Source organism: Bison bison, unplaced genomic scaffold (assembly GCF_000754665.1).
Source record: "Bison bison bison isolate TAMUID 2011002044 unplaced genomic scaffold, Bison_UMD1.0 scf7180017846060, whole genome shotgun sequence".
NCBI classification, from domain to species: domain Eukaryota; kingdom Metazoa; phylum Chordata; class Mammalia; order Artiodactyla; family Bovidae; genus Bison; species Bison bison.
Window position 1 is genome coordinate 4,205 of NW_011476633.1, and position 7,093 is coordinate 11,297.

Below are 7,093 nucleotides of genomic sequence, written 5' to 3' on the forward strand. Positions count from 1 at the left end.
CCCACCAGCAAAAGAATTTACTTGGAACATTATCTTACACTATAGAAAAAAATGAACTCAAAATGGTTCAAAGACCTAAACCTAAGCCCCAAATGTATAAAACTCCTAGAGGTAAACGTGCAGGAAATGTTTCTGGAATTTGGACCCACAAATGATTTACCAGATAGAACACCAAAAGCACAGGCCATAAAATAAAACCATTATTAATAAATTGAACTATATCCAAATTATAAACGACTGTGCATTAATGTGCAGTGAGTTTGAAAAGGCAATCAACAGTAAAAGAGAAAACATGTGGAAATCATACATCTGATAGTAAATGACTACAAAGAATATATCAAGAATTGTAAGAGGGACTGATCACCAGTTCCACCATAGGGACCATCCCCCAATCAACCATCCAACCCATTGCAAATACAAAACAGAAACACTAAAAGTAACACAGAAATGTGAACTCAATGCTAAAATAAAAAAATACTTACAACACACAGAACAACAGTGCAGCCAATAGCCTCATAGATAGAGACTGTGAACTTGGACAAACTTGTCCTGGGATAAATTCCCATACCATTTACAGACGCTAAAATATATGGACTTGATATACATGAACAACACTGTCATGGTGCCCTTGACCGAGTCTCCAAAGGCAGAAAATAACCTGGAAAGATGTATCAGGTTCTTGTGATACTTTCTCTCTCATAATCCTAGAACATGCTGACCACTCTACTGGATACCTTCAAGTGGTGACTTTGTACAGAGCAAGAAAATAACATTAGGAATAGTGTCTCCATCACAGTTTCCTGTTACCTAGTAAATCCACCCCACAGAGATTCAGCAGAGGCTGCCAATTAAACATAGGTGGATTATCACAGCAAGGAAACCAGATAAAATTCAAAGAAATTTAAGAGGTAAAATGATACAAAGTAAGGAGAATGTAACATCAGGAACAGGTGACATTCCCAGACTGGGTAGGGCAGCACAAGAGTAAAAATAATACAGCATGAAGGTCAGACATCACAGCATCTTGAGATGGGACCATGCGCTCGACCTACAGATGGCAAGCTAAGAGCCTGTGGGATTCACATATGCTCCCCTTATAGGATCTGGGATCAAAAAGACGATCTCTCTACCCACTCTCCTTACATTTTCCTAAGGAACAACCACAGAGGATCCAATCCACCAGCTTGTCTCAATCCTAAACAGAAACAAAATGCCCTTTTGAGATACTCGTTTTTCTTTATACGTTGTATTTTTGACTATTTTTACATCACTCCCCACTGTCCAGAGCTTTTTCCCATGCTCGAATGTGGAGATAATATTCAGATCTGAAAGAGAAATTCTGGGACTCCCCTGGTGATCCAGTGGTTAAGACTCTGCATTTCCAATGCAGGGGGTGCAGGTTTGATCCTTAGCCAGTGACATGAAACAGACAGCATTTGAAGAGGGTCAGTTTAACCTTATGAAGCTGTGTAAATGCCCCAGTCACAGAACTCTCAGATGAAAGACATCAGGGCCTCCCAAGGGGCACACAGGGAAAATGCAGATACCCAAGGGCAGCTCTGGAAGGAAGTCATCCTCACCCACAGACAGCAGGTTCCTGTAGGTCTCCAGCATCACATCCCTGTACAAGGCCCTCTGAGCAGGGTCCAGGAATTCCCACTCCTCCTGAGTGAATTCGATGGCCACATCCTCAGAGGTCAGTCGTTTCTGAAATCAAACCACACGTCACCAAAACGGCCATGAAAAGTTCTCATTTTCATGCAAAAGAGAAAGCGTAGTAAGGGGTAAGGATTGACTTGGTTGAAGTATGTGTTCTAACAGATCCATGCAGGGGTATCTGGAGAAATTATGCATCTCTAATTTTAATTTCTTATGCTTTTTCGTAAGACCTTATGAGATCCTCCAATTAATATGGATTTTTCATCACTGCTCAAAATCCATGAAATATATACAAATAAAACTCAACACTGTATTGGCTATACAGAAGTGTCAGATATTATGTTCTACCCAGTGAGTGCAATTCATTATCTAGATGAGGTACAGCATGAGTGGTGTCTTCAGAGATGACGAAGTCCACGGCACTTTTAATGGAAAGGTCAAAAGTTTCAGTTATGACATCGATAACAGCAGCAAGGACCAAAAGTGTCTGAAGGCTTCCGGTTGCTCTAAATTACTGTAGTATTACTCTAAACATTAAACAAGTACTTTACAGGCAAGAACCTGTCATCCATATAATAGCTCATTAAAGAACGATCTGTTCCCACCTTACAGAAGAAAAACTGTGTCACAGACAGACACTCTGAGAAACTCGACTCAGATCAAGAAGGTAAGAAACGTTACACGAAGCACCTGAACTCAGAGGCTTGGGCTCAGCAACTGAAGCTTAAGCATCTAACAGTTAAGTAATACAGAGAACATGAAAAGTCCTTTGACAGAGGGCTCCTAAAGAAAACTTGAAAGAAGTCCAAGGCGAGCCTCCTCCCTGCCCCTCTTGTCTGCACGGGGAGAAGCTCTCGGGCCTCGGGCCTTCATCCCCTGAAAATGGACCTCTGCGCCAAATTCGTCTCCACCCACTTCTTGATCAGGAGAACCTCCCTGCTGTTGATTGATCACTGTCCAGAGTGGTGGTGAAGGATGGGAGACACTGACTGATGAGAGCCACAGCAGCTTGGGAGCCCCAGGTCCCCGGACCATCTCACTTATTCCTAGCCACAGCTTCCAAACCAGTGCCATTTCAAGGGACTCTGACACAGCAGCCAGTTCCCTGGAGCTGGAGCTGCCATAGCAGGGGTGGCTGCCTCTGGGGCCGGAAGTGGGACTGTGTTCGGGAGCTTCATCACTGTTATGCCAGGAACCCTTCTCTGAAACAGAAGTTCTTCTACGCCATGGGCTTGGCCCTCTCAAAGGCCATGGGGCTCTTTTGCCTGATGGTGGTCTAGCTCATCTTCTTCACGATGTGAAGGAGCTGTTTCCACCTCCCATAGTTCTTTCTCCTGTGTCTGCCCTGTATGTTCCCTTTCCTGTAACTCCCCAGGCAGCCTGGGGAAAGTGGTGGGCTCAGGGTTTGACAGAAGGAAAACAAATAAATATTGTATTACTATGAAAAAAACACAAAGTTCAAGGTGAACAATGTGGAATGGCATGAAAGGTCATTATAGATGTGGATACAGAAACACAACTGTTAGTAATTTACTACTTAAAACAAAAATAGGATTATTTAGAAAATTTCAAGGCCACAGATTATACTGATAACATAATTTCAACTCAAAAAAAAAGGTGATATGCAGTTTTTAAATAATGATGTCTTGTATCTAAACCACAGACTTGCACATGAATGCATACATATCTATAAAAAATTAACTGAAATGAGAGGATGCATCTCTTGACAGATTTTTTTGGACAATTTTATATCATCCATTTAGTCACATGTATTTCAGCATCTTTCAGACGATAAAAATGTATCCTTTGTACTCAGCTGAGTTTGTCAACAGCATTCTATACTAGGCTACCAAAAGAAAACTGGTAAAAATATTAAAAAAAAATACTTGATCTAAATTCATAATAAAATTAAACTATACAAAAATACTAATACAATTTTATCCACTTAAATTTACATAGCAAGGCATTAACAGAAGCCTAAGACTTTCTTTGTTTTTTTTCCCCATAATAAAACAGTGATTTGAAACTAGAAGAGTCATTAGATTATGACAAAAAAAAATTATACCAATAGTAACGTAAAAAAAACTTCTTGGAGAATTAAAAATCATGGCAAAAAAGAATATGGAAAAAAAATATAGTTATTAAGCACGACTATCTCAAGAAACATCATGATGGGAAGGAAACATTCAATACATTCCTTCTGAAATTACAGGGGCATGAAAGGAGCTGTTCAGGGTGTCTGTCTTTCACCACCATACGATGCGCATGCGCAGGGGTCACTAGAACAAGTAACAGGAGGAAAAACACAGGGCAAGAGACACAGAGTTTGTCAGAGAGTTGAAACAGGTAGTACTCACAAACCTAAGGACATGGAAAGGTGAACAGTCAAAGGATGGAAAAAGTCCATCCTAAAGAAAGCAGGGGAGACTGTTATATCAGACAAAATAAACTGAAGAAAAAAAAAGTGCAATGAGATAAATATTGTATAATGATAAAATGGTCAATTTACCAAAAAGCTGTACCAAGTAAAATATATATATATACATCTTATATTAGATATGTCAGAAAAATGAAGCAAACATTAAGGGAAAGGAGACAGAAATAGTGGCACAGGAATAGTATGAGATTTCAACATCCAAGTTGAACAGGCATGTACAGATCACACGGCCCAACAAAAGCATAAAACACATGCATTTCAAGGACACATAAAACATTCTCTATGAGACACCACAGGTTAGGCCCAAATCAACAATTTTAAGAGACTGATACCATGGAAGTATTGAGAGGGTAACAGGCAGGAAGGCCAGGGGTCTCCAAACGGAGGAAATAGCCTGCAAGTGTCAGACATTTTTATCTCTCTTAAGCGGCAGGAGGAAACAAACCAGCGATATTTTTTCCTTCTCCATACAAATTTAAAAAGAGGTTTCTCTTAAAATACTGTGTTGCCATGACACTTGGTTTCACCTGAAGTTAACTATTCTCAAACCTTGAGTGAACCAATGCCTTTCTCTTATGGAAATGTTTATCTTAAGCTATGCGAATGTACTATATGCATTTACCGCAAACTCTGTCTTCAAGTCGGTTCCGCCTCTTGGCTCAGAACCTACTTGACAAACCAGTATGTTATATTCTGATATTGCTCCCCTAATCTATGTAAATGAAACTATTTGTATGGTGATCTGCCCTTCTTCAAGATTCAAGTTAATCATTTTACAGCCCAGGATGAACCATTTGGTGCCAAGATTATCCCGAAATGCATCTTATGGGTGAGGGGCCTGGTGCCATTCTGAGTTTTAAGACATTCCTTTCTTTCATTAACAGACTGCTAGTGACTATAGAACATCCAGCTGAAGACTAGCAGGCGGGTACTCTTTCTGCCCCCTTCTGATGCCTATGTCAGAAGCTTTCTCTATCTCCTTTACACTTTAATAAAACTTTATTACACAAAAGCTCTGAGCCATCAAGCCTCGTCTCTCGGCCCCCGATTAAATCATTCTCCTCCAAGGGCCAAGAATCCAGGCGTCTTTGCGTGATTCAACAACAACCTTTCAGGATCTTCCCTAACAATGAAATAAACACAAGAAAAAAAGAAAATTCCCCAAATGTGGACATTAAACAACTCACTCTTATACCACAAATGGGTCTAAGAAAAAAATCTCATGGAAATTTTTAAATACATGGATGAAAACGAAAAGACAACATTAGAAAATTTATAACACACAGAGAAGACTGTCCTAAAAGGAAAGTCTGAACCGTTAAATGCTTACAGTAAAAAAGAGAAAAGATCTTAAATCTGCAATCTATTTTTAGACCTTTAGGAAACAGAAAACAGAAAACAAACTAAACTCAAGTTTAGCAGACGGAAACACGTAAATGAGAAAGATTAAACCAGAGATACGAGAGGGAGAGGGTGGGATGAGTTGGGAGAATGGCATTGAAATACGTATAATATCATATATGGAACGAGTCGCCAGTCCAGGCGACTAAAATAAAGAAATAGAAAAAAAAAAGAGAGAATTGGCAGGGGTGAGGACAATGTGAGGGAATGGTTAGATTTGAACATCATCTCAAAAGTAGTGTCTGTAGCATTGGATGGCTAGTTGACGCAGGTGAAGAATTGTTGTTCCTCAAAAAATCCATATTGTTTTTCTTAAAAAAGTAATAAATCCTGGATGTAAAAATTCAAATACCATCAAATAAAGTGAGAGATGTTAAAGTCCCTCAGAGATTAAAAAAAAAAAAAAGTATAAAAATCAACAAACCAAGAGTTGATGTTTTGAAAAAACTGTATAGGAAAACCCCCATCTAGACTAAGGAAAAGAGAAAAAAAGATTCAAATAACTAAAAACAGATATGAAACAGGAGTGATTACAACTGAGGTCAAAGAAAGTTTCTAAAGATAAGGAAGTACTATGACCAATAATGCCGATAAATGACAGAATATAGGAGATACTGGCAAATTCTCAGAAACACACAAACTCTTTTACTTATTAAGAAATGAAAAAATTGAGAAGTGTTGAAAGTGAAAGTGTTAGCCACTCAGTCGTGTCTGACTCATTGTGACCTCATGGACTGTAGCCCACAAGGCTCCTCTGTCCATGGAATTTCTCCAGACAAGAATACTGGACTAGACAGCCATTCCTTCCTCCAGGGGGTCTTCCAACCCAGGGACAGAACCTGGGTCTCCCTCACTGCAGGCAGATTCTTTATGATTTGAGTCACCAGGGAAGCCCATTATACCTAGAGAGATTTAATAAATAGTCAGAAACCTCTAAAAATACAGGACCAAATTTTACCAAGCATTTACAAAAGAATTACCATTAATCCTGTAATTCTATGGAGCAAGCATGATTCTAATAGTTTGCTGATTTCCCAAAGACACAAGAAAGGAAAAGTAGAAACCACTACCCCTGATGAATACTGATGCAAAATTAAAATACTTGCAAACCCACTTCAACACATATTAAAAAGATCTGGAGAAACAGACATAGAGAACAGACAGAGGCGGAGGGGAGGAAGGAGAGGGTGAGATGTATGGAGAGAGTACCACGGAAACTTACATTACCATATATAAAGCAGAGAGCCAATGCGAATTTGCTGAATGACTCAGAGAACTCAAACAGGGGCTCCCTAACAACCTACAGGGGTGGGATAGGGAGGAAGATGGGAGGGAGGGGACATAGGTATACCTATGGCTGATTCAGGTTGGTATTTGGCAGAAAACAACAACTTCTGTAAAGCAATTATCCTTCAATTAAAATAAATAAAAAGATCTGACACCATGACCAAGTGGAGTTTATTCATATAAGGAAAGGAGAAGTCAACATAAAAAAATCAATTAATATAACACACTACATTACAGATTTAAGGGAAAAAAAAATACAGGATCATCTCGATGCAGAAAAAAACCATTCGACAAAAATTTGACAATCTT

The 7,093-nt window shown here is 39.2% G+C and overlaps 1 pseudogene; it reads left to right on the forward strand.

Annotated features, from left to right (window-relative positions):
- Positions 1-2,458: 2,458 nt before the first annotated feature.
- Positions 2,459-3,608, forward strand: LOC104987474 (annotated as a pseudogene).
- Positions 3,609-7,093: the final 3,485 nt, after the last annotated feature.